The sequence below is a fragment of the Myodes glareolus genome, chromosome 26 (assembly GCF_982192425.1).
Source record: "Myodes glareolus chromosome 26, mMyoGla1.1, whole genome shotgun sequence".
NCBI classification, from domain to species: Eukaryota; Metazoa; Chordata; class Mammalia; order Rodentia; family Cricetidae; genus Myodes; species Myodes glareolus.
Window position 1 is genome coordinate 31,198,338 of NC_142051.1, and position 20,744 is coordinate 31,219,081.

Consider the following 20,744-nt stretch of genomic DNA (forward strand, 5'->3'; position numbering starts at 1 on the left):
CTGTCCTTCTGGTTCCTGCCACAGAGATAGTGATGTGCTCTGGAACTAGGTTTTCATCCTCTATTTCCTAGAGCATCTTCATGATCTTAATGTGCTTTTTGACTTCAAGGCTTTCTCTTTCTATCTTGTTCACTGGTAACAGATACGTCAGGGCTGCTTGCTAAAGGTATGGATTCCTGAGCCCCGCCTCCCCATTAGAGGTTTTGGTATAGAAAGCCTGGTGTGAACCCCAGGAACTTACATGTTGTCAAGCAAACTTCTTGGGCAATTATAAGTTGTCTTGCCATCTGGGAATTCTGTGCATACTGGCGTGTGGGCCTTTAAAAATGCCTCAAACCAAGTCTTCTTTCCCTTATCTAATCACATATACTCTAGGGCTAACACATAAGCCATTGCAACCCACTACATACAACCAGACTCTGTAGGCGTTGCTAGAACTTTCCTGAAGCTGAAAACGCCTGTTCCACTCTTTCCAACATGCACATGAAGAGACTAACACCAGGACCCAGAAAGATGTGTTTATGTGAAATGATCTCCAGACCTATCCCGACAATATATAACCTTCCCCCCACTTCTGTTGCATCCCCTTACTGTGTTATCTATAGTTCCACTTGGCATGGTTTATGCTGTCGCATTATGTCCGTATCATGCTGTGTATCTGCCAGCCGCCACTGCAGTGAAGAGCCAGGAAAGAGAGCTGTGCTTCTCCCATTTTTGGTCTTATTCTGCAGTGTCACAGCCCCTGGAAAACACCATTAAGAGAAGTAGGATGCATTACATGAAATGATTACTGGGAAACCAACCAGTGCAGAATTAAAGTATGTAAAGATATCAATAGTCCCCAGTTATCATAGGAAAGATGCAAGTATCAATGTCGTGACCGTATTGTCGTTTTGCAGCCTTGGGTATGTGTAAGACAATAGACTGTCCCTCTGAAGGTGTTCTTAGACAAGATTTTCCTGGAGAAGGGGATTTTCAATAACCATTTAAAAAGTTGTGCTTGACAAGGATTATAGCATGAAAAAAATGGGGAATGACTATTGAAGAGAAAGGAACTTCATTTAAGGATAATGAAATGCTCTGGAATTAGTGACTAATGAATATGCTAAAATACTTAGTGAGTTTTAGACTCTTCTTTCTATCCTCACCCCAATCATCACCCCACAGGTTTATTTTTGTAGCTCTGCCTGTCTTGGACTCATTCTGAGACCAGGCTGGTCTCAAATCAGAGGCCTGCCTGCTTCTGCCTTCAGAGTGTGGGGATAAAAGGCATACACCACCCCACCCAGGTTAGAATCTTCTTAACAATTGGTTTGCAACAGATTTTCAGAATTCTACCCAGAGTTTAGAGTTCAGTAGGTCTGGAATAAGGCAGCCAGCATTTTGTCTTTATACCAGTGCAAATCCCCAGATGGAATGCCCAGGCCACAGGTGATTCTTTCAGTGAAAACCAGCATGCTAACCAGAAAGTCGGGGTAAGAGACACAAAATAGAATAGCATTTGCCAGGGCCAGGAGAAGGGGGAAGGAGGACAGTGCTTAATGGGCACGGAGTTTTATTTTGTGGATGTGAAACCATTCTGTAGGTGAATGGTGGGGTTTGTGCAGTATGGCCATACTTTTATGTCACTGGAATATCTTTTAACTACCATAAAAAGGAAGAGGGCTGGAGAGATGGTCCAGTGGTTCAAAGCATCGCAGAGGACCTGGGTTCAGTTCCCGGCGCTCCTGTAGTGGTTTACAACCATCTGTAACCCCAATCCCAGGAAATCCAATGCCTTCTTGTGGTCTTTGTAGGCACCAGGCATACATGTGGTACGCAGAAATGCCTGTATGCAAAACACTCATCCGTATTAAATAAAAAAATCAATGGGGTGCTGAAAGAGCAGACATGATTAAGGTGCTGTTCACAGGATGAACTTCATTACAGTTGAGAACAGAGGAATGAGGGAGTCTGTCCCGCTGGAGTCATGGTAGGAGAGGGGTAAAGAGAGAAAATAACAACAGAGACGTTTGTGCAGGTGTGAACAGAAATGGAACCAAGGCCCTAATTCTTGATTGCTGTCCTTGGTACTGAAACAATAACCCTGCTCCACAAATGATTCTCACCTTTCCAGATAAATCAGTAACTCCTGCATAAGGCGCATGATTTCAATATTAAAACACCTTACTAAAGACATTGTAGCCTTTTACTATCTCAGAAACAAAAGTCATATTTTACTTAATCAATTTTGTAGAAGTTTTATTTTTACATTTTTTATTAATGTGTGCATGTGGGTGGTGTCTGTCTGCACAGTGTGTGAGAGTGAAAACAACCTATGGGAATTAATTCTCTCTCTTGTGGTTTTCAGGGATGTCTATGTCCTGTGGAAGTATGTTTAATTTTTGTGCAACAGTTACAAGTCCACAGACTGTCTTTCTTAGTTATTAAAGTGTTTGAACATTAAAAAATGTATAGCATATAAGTAAGCACTCTTACTTCCAGGTTTGTTTATGGTAATCAGATACGTACATCTACCTGGAAACAGACTCTTGTTCATAGCAGCATTACTCAATAGTTGGAACAAACCAAATGTCTTTCAACTGATCAATTGTAAACAAAATGAGATTCACACATACAGGGGAACACTATCTGGCATTAAAAGAGATTAAGTACTGGTTAATGCTACATACAATATGAGGGAAGCTTTAAAACATATTAAGCAGCTGACAGTAATTTATGATCTCACCCATGTGGTGGTTTAAAAGAAAATGGCCCCCATAGGGTCACAGGGAGTGGCACAATTATGAGGTATGACTTTGCTGGAGTGGGCGTGACTTTGTTGGAGGAAGCGTGTCACTGGGCATGGGCTTTGAGATCTCAGATGCTCTAGCCAAACTAGTGGCTCACACTCTCTTCCTGCTGCCTGCAGATCAGGATGTAGAACTCTCAGCTTTTTCTCCAGCACCATGTCTGCCTGTGTGTCACCATGCTTCCCACCATGGTGATTCTAGACTGAAGCTCTGAACTGTAAGCCAACCCCAATTAAATGTTTCCCTTTATAAGAGTTCCTGTGGTCAGTGTGTCTCTTCACAGCAATAGGACCCTAAGACAACCCCTGTGAAATATTCAGAATAGGAAAATCTACAAAGACATAAAGTGTCTTAGTGGTTGTCCCAGATGGTGGAAGGAATGAGGAGACACTTTGTGATGGCTATTCTTGGTGAGCAACTCGACTACATCTGGAATTAAACCCCCAAATGGAGGGCACGCCCAAGAGATATTTTTCCTTTGAAGTAGGAGAATCCACTTTTAATCTGGATTTTTGAGTTGGAAAGATCCACTTCTAAACTAGATTAGAGCCACACCTTTAATTCAGATCTTTTTGAGGTGTGAACAGACATCTCTAATACGGGCCACACCTTCTTCTGGAAGCCTATCTAAGGGCGTGGAAGAAGGAAGCTTTTGTTCTCCTGCTTTCTTTTGCCTTGCCAGCAGATCCTTCACTGACATTAGAACCTACATCTAAGCTAAGACATCCAGCTCATGGACTGAACAACTCTTGGATTCTCAGGCCTCCCATACATAGGCAGCCATTGTTGGATGAGGTGGCCCACATCTGTGACTCATTCTAATAAATCCCCTTCTCTATATATAGAGATACAGTCTGTAAGTTCTGTTACCCTAGAGAACCCTAACTACACACTCTTGTAATGAGAAGGGGCTTCCTGCTGGCATGCTGGAAATGTTCTCAAACTAATGGAGGTGGTTTTGTAGCTTAGTGAATGTGCTAGAAACTACTGATTCTAATGCTTATAAAAATAAAATGTGGCTTTCTTCAAAATAAGCACAACAGTCACGTGTTTCTTACCAGAATATATTTTAGGTTACCGATTAGATTTGGAATGCAGTGACTTGGTTCGCAGCTTATAGTGTCATCAGGAAGGAATGGAACCTCTAAGACAGTGGTTGTCAGCCTTTGGGTCAAGACCACATGGGTGGGGGCTGTGTCTTAGGGTTTACTATTGCTGTGAAGAGACACCATGACTGTAACGCCCGTGCCTACGTTTACTCTTGGTACAGTTCGCGCACCACTGTACCATACACCATCCGGGCAAGGGCCTGGAGATCGAAAGAACACACAAGAGACCTGGGTCATTCAAAAGGAGGTCAGCCGAATTTTATTCAAATTTAGGTAAAACCTTAAATCCCTAGCTGCTGCACAATGGAATACCCCCCAGGCAGGTGGGAAATTACCACGCCCAAGGTAGTGCAAACACAATGGCCTATAGCTAATCATCGGGGGGAAGAGGGGTCACAGGAACAAACAGGATGTTTTAGCTGGCTGTCCAGAAACTGTCCTCAAGATGAACCCCAGGAGCAGGGGTAGACCCATGGGCCCTACACACGACCACAACGACTCTTAGTAGAGAAGACATTTAATTGAGGTGACAGATTACGTTTCAAGGGGTTCAGTCTGTTGCCATCATGACTGGGAGCATAGCAGTATACAGACAGACATGGTGCTGGCTACATCTTGACCGGAAGGGAACAGGAAGTCAACTGACTGCCATCTGAATGAAGCCTCAAGCCCTACCCCCACAGTGACACACTTCCTCCTACAAGGTCACACCTTCTAATAGTGCCACTCTTGTTGGAGACCATTTTCTTTTAAACCACTACAGGGTGTCAAACGACCCATTCACCGGGGTCACCTAAAACCATCGGAAAACACGGATATTCATATTACAATTCATAGCAGTAGCAAAATTACCGTTATGAAGTAGCAATGAAAATAATTTTATGGTTGGGGATCACCTCAACATGAGGGACTATATCAAAGGGTTGGGGACATTGAAAACCACTGCTCTAGGAGATAGGGTCTAGGGGTCATAGTGGTGCAGGGTGCCCTCGATTAACCTTGTGGGACCCTCGTCTTTTCCTTTCTCACATTCTGTCCATAAAACGAACAGTTATCTACCCATGTTCCCCACCATGGTACACTGCCATGTTATAGCCCCAGATCAACAGAGACAACCGATCACACACTGGGAATTTCAAAACCACAAGCCAAATAAACCTCTTTTGTTTATAAGTTGAGTTTCTTGTGTATTTGGTACAGTAAGAAAACACCAGTGAGCACACACTGCTAGTGAGCCTTTGGGAAATACAGCATGCCATCCGAAGAACATGCTAGACTAATGTGTAGGGCTATGTTAGTTATTTTCCTATCTTTGTAACTACAATAACTGGCAGAAACAATGGATAAAAGCTTTATTTTGGCTCAAGGTTTCAGAGCATTTCATTCTGTAGCTTCTTGGGCTATGCACTTGGCAGGACATCACAGAGGAACAGGGTAACTGTGTCCCCATGGACCAGGAAGTAGGACATCACAGAAGCACGGGGCAACTGTATCTCCGTGGACCAGGAAGTAGGACATCACAGAAGCACAGGGCAGATATTTGTGTCCCCATGGACCAGGAAGCAGAGATCAAAGCCGAAAGTGGAGTCGGGTATCACTTTCAAAGGCCCACCCTGCTAACCTACTTCTTCCAGCTAGACTCCACCTCCTAAAGGATCTGTAGTCCTCCAGAATATTGCCCTCAGCCGGAAAACAGGTGTTCAAAACCTTGAACCGTGGTGGGGGGGGCATTTTAGATTCAAAATGTGGTAAGAACCATCACCAGCATGTAAACCCATTATCTTCATCTGCTTTTGGGTCTTGAATGGTCCTGCTTTTGGGTCTTGAATGGTCCCACCAAAACTCTCATTAAAATGCAACCTTATTGTGAAGTCTGAAGATGGTGAAAATTGAACCCCACTGTAAGCAGGAAGTAGCTCACCTTTCCTCTCTAGGAAACTCCTGCTAGCACTGTTGCTTATTACTGCCTGTTCTTGCTGTTAACACACTGTTCCTATCTCGTTGTAACAGAAGACATTGTGAATAAAGATGGCTTCTAATGAGCCTGCCCCCGTTTCAGGTAGCAGAACTCAGACCATCCTGGGAGTTAGTGTTTAGCAGGAGTTGGTTTTTCATCCTTTCATTTCCTGACAGCCTAAGGTTTGGTTAAAGATGACAAGAAAAGGGGCTGGAGAGATGGCTCAGTGGTTAAGAGCACTGACTGCTCTTCCAGAGGTCCTGAGTTCAATTCCCAGCAACCACATGGTGGCTCACAACCACCTTTAATGAAATCTGGTGCCTTCTTCTGGCCTACAGGCAGGATACTGCATAAATAAATAAATAAATCTTTTTAAAAAAAGATGACAAGAAAAGGATTATTTTGTGTGTGTGTATGTGTGTGTGTGTATTTGTATGAGTGCAAGTATGCATGTACGCATGTGTATGCACAGATGTATGGATCCCAGCGTGCCACCCCACATATGCGGATCAGAGTACAGCTTATGGGAATTGGTTCTCTTCTTCCACCACCCCTTCGGTCCTGAGGATCGAATTCTGGTCATTAGCGTTAGGAGAAGGTTCCTTAAGCTGCTGAGCCATTTCTCAGCCCCCAGGGAAACACTCTTACTGGAAGGAGACCGTGAGGACACCTTGATTTACTGAGCTCCACAGAGCCTCGAGGAGAGGGGGGCAGAGGACACCAGCAGAAGCTGTTTGATGGTGAAGAGCTTGGTGACAAGGTCGGAAACAGAGTGAAGACCGAGGGTCTTCCTGCCAGGTCGTTACGGCCCACAGCATTTTGGCCCAGTCAAAACGGAAGAGAGTTGACTTTACTGAGTTGCTGGGAATTACCCAATTTAGATCATTTAAATCAGCGGTTCTTCACTAGAGGCAACCCCCCACCCTCAGGGACTATTTGACAATGTCTGGGAAATTTTGTTTATCACTACTGTGATAAACACTACTGGCATCTGGAATAGAGATCACAAGATTTAAGGTGTGGAACACCTTAAATGCACAGCATAGCTAGCTACCCCTGCCCTCCAGGATCTGTCCAGCTTCAGGTGTCATAGAGGAGAGTTCCGGAAACCTGGATTTAACCCAGTCACTTGTTAAATACACTCTTAAGTCAATTTGCCATGGGTTGAATTCCTAGTGTCCCTAAGACCTCTAGGTCTGACAAATAGTTCCTTCAGTTGGCATGAGATGTGATTATATATGGCCTTTTCTTCTAGGATGCTGTTATCAAATAATGGTGCACACGGCACAATGTCCACAGCTTCTCGAACCCTTAAAATGGTTCCTGCGTCTTCCTCAAAGCTGTTTTGCATCTCCTGAGACAGGGAACAACAACAATGAAATATATTAGCTTTGGTGAGCAAGCATTTCAGAGATAGGAAACCAGAGGCCCAGGAAGAATCATTGGCTTAGCCACCTCTGTTCAGCCTGTCAGGGACAGACCGAAGCCTTCAGGTCGGGTTCCTCGGTCACCAAGGCGCAGTCATACCCACACCGAGCGCAGTAAGAGGTGGTTATTGCTGGACTGTCTTTTGGGTCAGCTGTGCTTCCTTCAGATCACAGCCTTTGCCCTGGGTCCATATTTGTATTTCCTTGCACTGAACATTAGTAAGCGCGACTATACAAGGAAGATCTGTTTTAGTGGCCCTTGGGAGTAACAAGCACAGCAGAGAGTTTCCAGGGGCAATATGGCTGCCCTAACTCAATTGCATGAATTGTCCTGGATGTAGCTTTGCCATTATACTCTACTAATAATGGGATCAGTGCACAGCGACTTTCGTTTTATTGGATATTTTCTGATATTTGCCAAATCCAGCAACCATGACTGGCTTGGAACCAAGGAGAGCTGGAAAACTCATCCGTATCTTTAGGAGGCAGCTTCTGTCCACCCTCAAAAATGATTTCTAAGAGATATAGAGCCCCAACTGTAGTGATATTTTATTTGTATTTCAATAAATAAAGCTTGTCTGAAGATCAGAGTGTAAATCTAAGTCACTAGAGGCCAGGGAATGGTGACACACACCTTTAATCCCAGAGGCCACCGAGCTCTATGAGTTCAAGGCTACCCTGGGCTACACAAGATTGATCCAGAAACAGATCCAGGCGGCGATGGCTCACATCTTTAATCCCAGTGTTTGGGAGTCACACACCTTTAATGTCAGCATTACGGAGGTGAAGACAGGAGCGATGTGGCTGGGCAGAGAGAGGAATATAAAGGGGAAGAGTTAGGAACTCACTGGAGTGTGGAGTCTGAGGTTTGGTGGAGACACAGTGCAGTCTAGGCAGTCTGAGGATCACCCCTTCGGTCTGAGCATTGGCAGAGGTAAAAAGTAACCTACAGCCAGGAGATCAGACCATATTTCCTCTCTGGAGACAGACAGAAACAGGTATATCTGGTTGAGCCACGGATACCTGGCTCCTTCTTCCAAACTCTCCAAATGGCTTTTCACACGGGAGGATAACGAAAGTGAAAGTTGAAAGGTTGGCTTAGCTACTCCTGGGAGGAAATCCTCCCGTGTGGAAACATGAGCTAGACAGGAGTTAGTTCCTTCCTAAGTCAGCCAGATTTCATCCTTGTACCTTCAGGTTTGCTTTGCCACCTGACTCAGACCCTGGCTTCCAGTACCCCACAGTTCAGCAGAGGGACCGATGAAGTCAGTCAAGTCCATCGGCACACTACCAGCACTTCAAGGGACAGCTGTGCAGAGTCTGTCGCGTCCGTCCGTAGAGAATGCCACCAGCTGCAAGGCACATTTGCACAGTAGGGACTCTTCCTGCCCTCTTTTTCTCAGCGTCTGCTGAGGTCTCAAGACAATAAGCGGCCTGTTCTCCAGTTCGGAGGGGAAGGGATAAAACACCACGCCGGGCCTCCAAGCAGGAAGCAACAAGTTCGATTGTTTTCCGTGTCTGGAGTTGAGGGAGAGAAAAGGCATTAGGCTGAGATGATCGCAGAGGCCTAATGATGCAAAGACATGGATATTTTAATTACAGAGAACCCCCCCCTTTTTTTTCCTTTTTAAATGAGAGGTAATTGGAGGATATCTTACTATCAGCAAAAGCACACTTCCAGGTTGAGTCTTCTCCTCTATCCCATGCACCTCACCAAGATTTCATCTGCTATTCCTTTAGCGGCATTTAATGGACAAAGGAAGAACATAGCTCAGTAACTGAGCTGCTTTTTCTGCACACATGATCTTGGGCATCCCTTAGGCATCCATGAACTCCCTATGCAGCCAAGAATGACCCTGAACCCTGATTCGCCTACTTCCACCTCCCAAATGCTGAGATTGGAGGTTCGCAGGACCACTCCGTACAATGCTGGAGATGGAGCCCAGAGGTTCGAACATTCTAGGTAAGCAAGCTGCCGAGTGAGCAGCGTCCTCGGTGGTCTTGGTGGTTGCACCTCATGAGTGTTTCATCATTGTCTTAGTTTCTGTTTCTGCGAAGAGACACCATGACCACAGCAGCTCTTATAAAGGAGAGGATACAGATTACAGCTCAGAGGTTTAGTCCATTGTCATCATGGCAGAAAGCATGGTGGCATGCAGGTAGGCATGGTGCTAGAGAGGTAGCTGACAGGTCTACATCTGGATCGGCAGGCAGCACGAAGAAAGAACGACACTGGGCCGTATTTGAGCATTCGAAACCTTAAAACTCACCCCCAGTGACACACTCCCTGCAATAAGGCCACAGAGACCCACACTTCAACAAGGCCTCGCCCCCTAAGAGTGCCACTCGCTGTGACCCTATGGGAGCCATTTTCATTCAAACCACCACACTCACATAGCAAAAAATGTTACTACAGTTACTTGGTTAAATCCCATCCCAGGTAGACCAGCTTGCAAGACAGTTGGGACATTTGGGACGTAGCTGGATCAAGGGTACAACCCTCCTTTCCAGGGTCCTCTCAATTCTGTCCCCTCGTCTAATTTCTTCCTCACACTAGCAGTCTTCTTAGCGACAAGGTGGCTCCCCGTGACAGGTGCAACTGCATGTGGCCCCCCACTTTGGAGGGGACAACACCACTTCTCACAACCAGTAACAAAAGTGCCGGGTCGAACACCTGTGCAGAAAGCCACGTGGCTAGGGAAATGAGGTGTGTGGGTTGAACGAGGCATTATTAATTAATCTCCTCCCAAAATGTCATTAAACTACCCAGGATCCTCATAGACACTAAAGAAAAGGTGAAACCGGCCACAGAAGTGACAGCTACTTAACAGCAGAGAAATTGCAGAGATACCAGTCACATAAGGAAACGTGTGTACCAAAGGCCCGGAAGGGCTAGCTGGAAGACATAGCCTTTTAGCCGAAGGCCCTAAGATGGAGGGAGAGCTGGTTGTGTAGGAGCTGAACAAGGGACACTGGGGCCTGACTGCTGGAGGTGTCCTTGAGAGAGTCCTGGGATACATGCAGCATGGTTACATTATAGAAACTTTGGGAGGGGGGAAGGGAGGAGAGATAAGACTTAGGTCTAAGAATTTAGATACAATATCAATAGAACCTGGCAGGAACCAGAAAATATAACATACTCAGAGTGGTTCAGTAAGGAGCGCTTCATCCAGGGGCCCTTTACAAAGAAAGGCACAGTCAGGATGAAGGGACTCCAAGCTGAGACAGATCTTGCACCATGGGACCCAGCCTCATCCGGAAGTTGCTGGGAAGGGAGCCGACACCAAAGACAGACATGGCAGTGCAGGTGGGTGTTGGTGAGAGCAGCTGGGGCATTTGATGGAGAAGCACTGGCTACCCTTATCAGCCTGGCTTAGAGAATAATAGTAATAATAATAATATCATATTATCTCATGACAATAATATCAAAGATGTCACGTCAGTATGGGTGACGTGTACAGGTTAGACTCAAGCTAAGAGGTGGAGGAAAAGGAAGGTCACAAATGAAGCCTTCACAGATCATCAGACTGGATTCCAGAACAAAGAAGAAAGAAATAGAACTAGATCTAAAAGGACAGGCAGAACTCAGCACAAAAGGAACGGCAAACCTTTGGAGAAACCCACAGAACAGCCGCACACATCTGGTGAGCGGTAATGTAGCCGAGGTTTGGAGCGCTATTGTCCCCTAGAGGGCGCTCCCGGACTTCACTCCTTAAGGAAGCGAACTGATTGCCACAGGCTCATGAAGGCGCCTTTGCCTAGGCGGAGGAGCTTGGAAGAGTAAAGGGATTGGATCTGGGACAGAGATATTTCCCCGTTTGCACTTAGATTCCCCACCCTGGGGTTGGTGTGTAATAAGCAGAGCTCGTATTAAGTGTCTTCTGTGTGCTGAGTGTTTGACTTCCACTAAGCCCAAGCCATTGAGTTAAGTACCAAAACAATTGTATTATAGAGATGAGAGCCTGCATTCAAACCACTCTCACACAGCGGCTCCCTGTACTGTTTGGTTCCCATACTGCTGGGTTAGTCAGCTGGGTCAGAGATTCCCGTTTCTTCAGGGGCTTAACAAAGTCAGGGCAGAGTCTGTAGGAAATACGTATCAAAAAAAAAAAAATGTACCAAGAACCCAGAACACTGCCTGGCAGATTGTTCATGCTGCAGAGGCGGGTGCCGCCTCTGACACACTGCCAGTCTTTGGAGCTCTTACAGCACGCCGGGAGACAGAGCACCCACATCAGAGACTTAGCAAAGAACAAGAGAACCCGAAAGGCTACCCACCAATACGTCAGCAAAGGCTGGGGCTCTAGGGGCAAGGAGGTTCTGGACGCTTCCCTTGGTTCAATTCAGTTTTTGAATTTGAGACCAAAGCCCTAATTCAAGAGTGACCAATTGATGGTGGGTACCTGACTCCACCTGTTAAGAGAGATTCTCAGACTGCAAGGACCGACTTAGAAAATGCTGGAAGAAACAAAGTGACGTCATCGACTATGGGTGGAGAAGGGGGGAACGTGGTTGTAGACCAGTTCTTTTACTTACAACAGCCCCTCGGCAGCAGCAGCTGGGCAGGACTCGAAGGTCCTGATAATAATAACTCCAGATTAAGGTAACAATTCCAGTTTGTTCAGGTCTGCCCCAGTCTTCACATAACAGATGGATCTTGGAAAATCCCTTAACTTTGGCGCCTATAAACCAGCTTCATAATGTTTTCCTCACTGATAAGGAAGAAAAATTAGTGAGATCGGAGCCGCAGAGATCATTGTTTTTATCTTAGCCAATTTCAGCATGTGAAAATATATCTTATCTGGGTCCGATGTCGTCTTCAGGCTTCCCCCTATTTCCCAGTAGCTGATGCCGCGCACGTCTCTCAGCTGTTTTCCCCGCCGATCTATTCAAGTATTGAAAGGAAACAGTTGGAACCCTTTAAGTGCTTAGCTGAAGCGTGCCTCATTTGGGGACAACTTACAGAGGCGTGGGCGTGGCGAACACAGAAGGAACACATACTGAGGACGCACTTAGGGGCAGGTCCTTAGAGGTCCTAAGAACTAAAGGTCCCCTGCAGGGACACTGGGAGCCAATGCTACTGCTGGTTTGGCCAGGGCTAGAATCACACACAAGAGAGGGCTCACTGGCTGGCAGCTGGAACCCTGCCTGCAGTGGCCAGGCAGGGATGACGGAAAGAGGAGGGCATCAAAATACCTGGCCTCGTTCTCCTCTGTGCTGGCCTCTTGCCAGGGTCTCCTTGCAGAGAATGAGGAAAAAAGCAAATGGGACCGTAGGCCTAATGGAGGTCAGTGTTCAGGCCACAGAGCTTGTCAGGAAAATGGCAGAGGGCTCGTCTAAGAAAAACAATCCCAGGGCATCCTGCTGTCACCCAGCTTCCATTCTGGTCTCTCGTTTCGTCTTAGGAACTCGGGTCCCAAGCACAAGGCAGACACCTTCATCATCTCCCATGCCTGAGGGCAGGTGGAGGTCTGTAAGATTCTTCCCTGGGACCTGAGCAGCTCTGTCAGCCGTTAGTAGGATGGAAGACAGCGAGAGAGGGGAAGAAACACCTAGAACGAAATAGTCCACGCCTGGGCCGGTGTAATCCGATAGCCATGGATTCTTTGCTCCTCACTATCAGTTCCATGCCTCAGGACCCTCAGCTGCCGCCTTGACGGGCTCTCTCACAGCATCCAGGAATCTCTGTCGTTTTGGTGGCTATCTGGTCGCAGTGAATATGCGGCATGCAGTGTCTAGTGTGTTCCAGGCATAGCGCCACTCCCATTTGATGGCAGTAATTCCCATTTCTCCTGATGAGCAAAGCCAAACACACTGGCCTCCTGTCCCATTGTCTGCCCTCGATCAAGGCCATGACTAGCCCGACACTTTCCTGGGGCAGTCTCAGGCTTCCTGGTGGAGGTCCTTCATGTGGAATAAAGACCTCAGACCCAAAAGGCAGGTGTTCTAAGAAGAAAATAGGATTCTCCGAGTGAAATATTAAGTGTGATGGTGAGAGAAAGAACGTCCATACCCATGGCTAGGCTTCCAGAGCTTAGAGTGGCCATTGATCTGACCACTTCAGAGGCCAGCACCCTGATGTCACTAAGTGTCACCCCTTAGCAGGCATAACAGGAGAATTCACTCTGCCGTTCTGTCATCTTTGCCCACATGACGTCAGAACAGTAAATTTCCACAGCATGAGTCTGATTCTACTCATGTCTAACTGTGAATGAGGTCCCGGACCACTAGCGACAGTGTGTGAGATGCCATGGGGTGAAGAAGTCAACCAGGCGTGTAGATGAGGATGCTGGCAGGAGTGTGGACAAGAAAGGGAAGCTGCTCTTCGGAATGTGCAATTATTCCCATGGAGACAGAGTACTGTCCTCTCTATGATAAGGCAGTCTAATATAATTAGCCCGGATGACGGCTGCCCCCAGGAAATTGTGTCAGCTGAGGTGAGAGGAACTCTACCCAGCTCTTAACCCCTATTATTGTCTCTATTTTGATCCCCACATTCACTTTCTTCATGGGCATAAACGTAGCTAGTGTCTCAGTGTTTCCAGACAAATGCAACGAAATGCCACGGGCTAGGTGGCTTATCGGCACAGAGATTTAGTTGTCTCAATACAGGAGGGCAGGGGATTCTGAGACCAAAAAGATTCTGTATTTCCTTGTTCATACATAATACCTTCCGTGTTCTGTGATGAAAGGGCCTCCTCTACCATGCTACTAATCCTATCTGCGAGGGCAATGCCTTGATGAACTGACCATTTCTGTGGTTGTTTGAAGAAAAAACGGTCCCCATAGGCCCACAGACAATGGCACTATTAGGAGGTGTGGCCTTGCTGGAGGAAGTGTGTCACTGGGGGTGGGCTTTGAGGTCTCAGATGCTCAAGCCAGGCCCAGTGTCACTTTCTCTTCCTGCTGCCTGCCCATCCAGATGTACAACTTTCAGCTTCTTCTCCAGGACCATGTCTGCCTGCGTGCCGCCATGCTTATCTCTATAGAGATAGTGGTCTAAACCTCTGAAACTGTAACCTGGCCCCAATTAAATGTTTTCCTTTCTAAGAGTGGCTGTGGTCATGGTGTCTCTTCACAGCAATAGAAACCCTAACTAAGACATTTTGCAATAGCTTCACCTTTAATGTTATTATACTGGGGATTATGTTTAAACACAAAAGTCTTTTTTTTAAAAAAAAAAATTATTACCTGGAGACTTTATTAGATGTTGGATGCTTCTTTTTTTTCCTTTTAAAAAAACTTTTAAAATTTATTTTGTATACCAGCCACAGTTCTCCCTCCATCCCTTCTTCCCTTACTCCCCAATCCTCACCCCTTATTTACTCCTCAGAGAGGGTATGGCCTTCCATGAGGAGTCAAAAAAGTTTGGCATATCAAGTTGAGGCAGGACCAGGCCCTTCCCCTCCACATCAAGACTGAGCAAGGAATCCCATCATAAGGAATGGGCTCCAAAAAAGCCAGTTCATGCACCAGGGCTAAATCCTGGTCCCACTGTCAGGGGCCCCACAAACTGACCAAGTCACACAACCGTCACCCACACGCAGAGGGCCCAGTTCTGTCTCATGCAGGCTCCCCAGCTGTAAGAGTTCGTGAACTTCCACTAGCTGGGGTCAGCTGTCTTTGTGGGTTTCCTCATCAGGACCTCGACCCTCCTCAGCATAAGACTCTTGAGGGACTAGAACCGCTCTGAATATAGAAGCCAGGAGAGAGACTCACTGCCATCAAGCAAGAGACCATCATGGCTGCCTCCTTCTGTAGTATGTATGTCCTCTGAGAGACCAGCATGAGACTCAAACAGCCTCTTACACAGTCATCATATACTCCGCTCTCTGATGACCTTGACAGCAATCTCCCAAGCCTGAGATAAATCGGCCAACTCATTAACCAGTCTCTATAAATGCTCCTGTCTATCTCAGGAAACCACAAGTTATCTCTTACCTCATATGGCCCACCATTTGTACATCCCCAACTCCTGTCCATGATGAGATTCCCCTCTGACTTTCAGGACCAACCCAGAGAGACACCTTTTGAAATCTGGCAGTGTCCCCTTCTTCCTCATCAAATGATCATAGGAAATTCCCCATGACATCAGAGTCATGGTTGGAGGGAAAGTCAGGAAGCAGCAAGAAGCCTGAGTCATCTGCTTATGCAGAGAGGCGCTGAAAATAGGGCTGGAGAGGTGAGGGGAGGCGGAAGAGCTCACCCACACATGTGCAGTTCTGTACCCTTAAGTTAGCGTGGAACGGTTCCTTAGGAAGCTCCTTTTAACTGTGAGAAAAATCCTGATAAAGACTTCAGCATTAGATGCCAACAAGGCAATGAGAGATTATCTTAGCTTATCTTGACATATTTCAGATAAATAGTGTATCTTACAGTCTTTCTTAAATGAACCAGAGGTGAAAAGGTAGATATATCTAAAATCTTGATTAGCTGATTTTTTTTTTTTGGCCAGGAAGTCTAAAAAATATTTTGTGTGTGTGTGTGTGTGTGTGTGTGTGTGTGTGTGTGTGTGTGTGTGCTCACTCGTGTGTGATTACACATACATATATGCAGGTATATATGCATACAAGGTCAACCCTGGATGTCATTTCTCAGTAATAGCTGCCTTTTTTTTTTTCCAGACAGGATCTGTCGCTGGTCTAGAGCTCACCCATTAGGGTAGGTTGGCTACCTAGCAAGAGACTCCTGTCTTTGCCTTTCCCCACCTTCACCCCCACCCCTGACCTGGGATTACAACCACACATCAGCATGCCTGTATTTTTATGTGTGTGCCTGGTCTAGCACTTGGCTCCTCATGCTCGTGTAGTGATGTGGGATTCCCCTCTGTATGCTATCAATATATTTTTATGACCACTGGTTAATAAAGGAGCTGCTTCGGCCTATGGCAGGGCAGAATATAGGTAGGTGGGAAAACTAAACTGAATGCAGGGAGAATGACGGTGGAGTCAGGCAGACTCCATGTAGCCGCCCAAGAAGCAAGAGGTAACAAACCATGAGCTTCATGGTAAAATATAAAATAATAGAAAAGGGTTAATTTAAGATGTAAGAGCTAGTTAAGAATATACCTGGGTCATCAGCCAAGCAGTATTGTAATTAATATAGTTTTTGTGTTCAGGGCAGCCTGAAAACTAAAGCAGAGTCTCTGTTTACAGTGTAGTAAGTCTCCATTTACTAACTAGGCCTTCTCCCCCAGACCCCAGGAAGCCTGCCTTCCTGAAAAATTCCTTTGGCTTTACAACAAATTCCATGGGAGATGGAGAGGTGACTTAGTGATCCAGAGCACTTTCTGCTTTTCCAGAGGACTGAGTGTGGTTCTCAGCACCCATATCAGGCAACTCACAGCCATGTGTAAATCAGTTCCAGAGGATCCAATTTTCTCTTCTGGCCTCATCAGACATGTGCACATGTATGGGGCATGTGCGTACACACGCACGCGAATAATAAATCTTTATAAAAATTACAAGTTCCTTGGAGCTGGAGAGGCAGTTTTCAGTTAAGAACATTTGTTGCTATTGCAGAGGAGCTGGATTCAGTTCATTTGGCTCGCAATGGCGCAATGGTCTGTAGCCCCACCAGTTCAAGGAAGCCCAGCATCCTCTCTGGTCTCTGCAGACACTACCTACAAGGTACACACACACGTTTGTTGTTAACTTCAACACAGTGACTGTGCTGCTCTTTCAGCCAACAGTTGCATCTTCACAGTTACAGGTTTGCTTCCCTAGCAGTGGCCTGGCCACCCAGGTTACAGCATGGTGGGAATTCTGCTCTGACAGGCACCAGCCCTGTTGCTGCTGCTAAAGGTAGCTTTGACCAAATCTCTATCATTCTGTGAATCAGACTAGAGATACAAATGTTGGGGTGAAAACCTGCGAACTCAGAGAGGCTGAGGAGCAGCTAGCTAGCCCTCTCTCTTTGCTGGCCCCCATTGAAGTCAGTATGTGCGTGCAGGTGTAAACTTCACATTGATAGGAGTCGAGATTATATTTCTTTGACTTAGAAGAAGTCCAATAAAGTAGAACAAAGAAGAGAGTGTATGAAAAAAGGGAAGAGAACCAAAGACCGAGGCCTGCAGAGCTGTAAGAAGAGCACCCAGCTGGGCGGTGGTAGCACCGACCTTCATTACCAGCACTGGGGAGAGAGGGGCAAGTAGATCTCTGACTTTGAGGCCAGTCTGATCTACATAGTGAGTTCCAGGACAGCCAGACTACACAAAGAAACCCTGCCTTGAAAACACAAAACGAAACAAACAGAAATAAGCACCCCGTGGTATTTAAAGAAGAGGTCTGCCCGTCCTGTCCTCGGGTATTCCAGGCTGGGAACAAGAGCAGTTGATGTAACGCCACTTGCTGCTCCCGGAACGCAAGTCCAAGGACATTTTTCCAGGTTTCATGCCAGGCCACAATTATGAGTAATTGTACAGTACCTGTCCCTTCCTAATTATTGCAAATTGTTGAGTGAATTATTTTCGGGCTTCTGGGGGCAGGCCAAATCTCTTATCGTTCAAGTTCTTATTAGAGGTTCCTGCTACTTGAAATACACTTATGCTTTTCTCCCTTTGGGTGCTCCAGAAATCTTGGGGGCCAGATGCTTCAAGGTGGCTTCTATTTGAGTTGAAACTGGTGTTATAAAAGGAGCGGCGGGCTGTGTTCCTTGTGCCCGGCTCCCAGCTGCCTGGCTAGCTAGCTTATACCCCGAAATGACAACACACAAATTGTATTCATTTAAACACTGCCTGAACCATTATATCTAGCCTCTTCTTGGCTAACACTCACATCTTAATTAACCCATTTCTAATAATCTGTATATCATCACGTGACTGTGACTAACTGGAATGAGTCTAACCTACGTCTGTTTCAGAGAGGAGAGCCATGGCATCTGCCTGACTCTGCTTTCTTTCTCCCAGCATTCTGTTCAGTCTACTCTGCCTATCTAAGCTGCTGTCCTATCAAAAGGCCAAGGCAGTTTCTTTATTTGACCAATGGAAGTAACACATAGACAGAAGGCCCTCCTACTCCAAACTGGAACCCAGCAATCCACACAAACTGCATGTGCCCCCTCTCTCTCATCACCTCCGTTGGGATCAACTCTTTCTGGTTGCTAAGCATCTGTCTTCCTACCATCTGTGATCCCTCCCTGCTGTTCTACTTGGAATAGCCAATTGCCTCTTTTAGGCTTCATGCTGTAACCTGGGCTGGTTTCAAACTCATGACCCTCTGGTCTCATCTTCCCAAGAGCTCAAATTAGATACAGTAATGAATTAAATCAAATAAATTAATGAGCTAGGCGGTGGTGGCGCACGCTTTTAATCCCAGCACTCGGGAGGCAGAGGTAGTTGGATCTCTGTGAGTTTGAGGCCAGCCTGGTCTACAGAGCGAGTTCCGGGACAGGCATCAAAGCTACACAGAGAAAACGTCTCAAAAAACCAAAAATAAGTAAGTAAGTAAGTAAATAAATAAATAAATTAAAATCCACTGTGCCTGATTACTGTCTTTTAATGATGCCTTGAGTTAAAGACCACACTTCAGCCCACACCACTCTATCCTCCTCTGTAATTATTTTCTGCACATGACTTCCTGCTTCAGGTCATTGTAGTATGTCTTTCCGACTAACCGGTTACTCTTTGATTCTTCCACTGAAATGTAGTCCGGAGACATGGAGTTCTCAAGTTCTTTCTATATCCCCAGTTCTAGAAAATGCCTTGCCTAAAACAAGCAGCTTACTACATACTGGTTGTGAATGAATCGACTTCCTCAGGTCTGGTAAAGGTACCACATAATTGAGTAATTAAAATGGACGTGGTTAGTGCTCAGTATGAAGAGAGGTGAAGAACAGATGGTCTCCAGCTCATGAAGGGCCTGTGTACTGGTGGGTTGCTAGGCTGACAAGAGTTAACTCGTGTCCTGCCCATTTTTGGAGTAGAGCACGCAGGGCAGCAGTTGGGGGAGGGGGGCTTCTTGCTAGGTGATTCCACTGTGTTTTCAGAAAGGGTCATCTCTGAGCAAAAAAGCAGGTTTCAACATAAACGTAGTTTCTCACGGGGGATGAATATTCTATTTTGTCTTCAAAATTGTACCCAGAAATCCTTTCCTCACCTCTTAGCCCTTGGGGAGTAGGAGAAATGGCGTTTCTCACCTCACGAGAAATAGGTCAGGAGGCCTTTATGAAGGAAAGGACTTGAGAGTCTCTCTGTGAGGCCTTCCATGATGATTATTTTTACATCAAGCTTTGACTTTGAAAATTTCCCCAAGCACATCCTTCTTCCCAGCCTCCCCCACTCACTGCCAAATTAATAGACTCAGGCTGAAGCCAGCTTACACAGTAGAATATTGTGCAGAGGTCAAGGCCCTCGGGCGAGCAGACTCCACGAGACCAGAAATGCAAGAACCCCAACGCAGGGTTTGTGGAGCCCAAAAGCAAGGATGTGGAGAAAGCACACGACCGTAAACAAACAAACAAAACGCCACAAAAACAAGCAAGAGGAAAAACCTCAAGACTGTCCTGCCCGGATCCTCTTTAGGAGTTAAAAGGATTCTATTTCTGTCTCAAGCGTAGGCTTAGGCAGGCTCAAGTCTTGCTCTTTGTGGTGGGCTGCGAACAGAGTCGATGGAAAAGGGAAATTCCTTCAACCCTGTCTTGGAGATGGGACAAAATCTCTCAACTTGTGAACTGTGCTTTTCCTGAGTCTGTGCGAGCTCGCCCAGTCAAACTTCCTTTAGTCTTTTCTGATCCCACAACTTATTTTAATTTTTTTCCCTTTCCTTTCATATTTCCCTTCCCACAGATGGCACTGGGTAAAATAGAAGCCTGTAAAAGTAAAACTCAAAGATTTTTCTTCTCTTTTTTGGCTTACAGCATTTCGGGTGACTACACGATAGTCCCACCCCATCCACCCACACGGGTATTGTTCCTCTTCCCAGCATTTGTAAGTCTAAACATTCATTTAGGGAGAAAAATCTAGGCTAACAAACTGTGTCTCTGTCTTTTTGCTCTTAAAGGGATTTCTTTCTCATGGTGGGGATTCTGACTCCAGTATAGTGAGTAAGTCTGCCGACTCCACTGTTTCTCCCATGGAGTAAAACACTAGAACTGGGCAGAAATGCAGGGAACACTTGAGTAAGTAACAAATGAGGCATGGTAGCCCATTCCTGTAACCCCATATCTCTGGGAGCTGAATCAGGACCCTGGGAAGTTTGGTTACATAGTGAGTTCCAAGTCAGTCCGGGACATATGGCAAGATTTTGCCTTAATTAAAAAAGATAAAAAGAAAACTGGGGGGGGGGCTGGAGAGATGGCTCAGTGGTTAAGAGCATTGCCTGCTCTTCCAAAGGTCCTGAGTTCAATTCCCGGCAACCACATGGTGGCTCACAACCATCTGTAATGAGGTCTGGTGCCCTCTTCTGGCCTGCAAACATACACACAGACAGAATATTGTATAATAAATAAATAAATATATATA

General features: G+C 46.0%; 1 long non-coding RNA gene across 2 annotated transcripts; it reads right to left on the reverse strand.

Moving 5' to 3' along the window:
• Positions 1 to 516: 516 nt before the first annotated feature.
• LOC125390029 (uncharacterized) lies at positions 517 to 15,315 on the reverse strand. Of its 2 annotated transcripts, none has more exons than XR_007228616.3 (3): positions 15,227 to 15,315; positions 8,134 to 8,803; positions 517 to 742 (listed from the first exon to the last, which is right to left on the reverse strand). It is a non-coding gene; the product is annotated as an uncharacterized LOC125390029 (long non-coding RNA). The 2 variants fall into 2 exon arrangements; XR_007228614.3 differs by lacking the exon at positions 15,227 to 15,315 and adding an exon at positions 11,822 to 12,427.
• Positions 15,316 to 20,744: the final 5,429 nt, after the last annotated feature.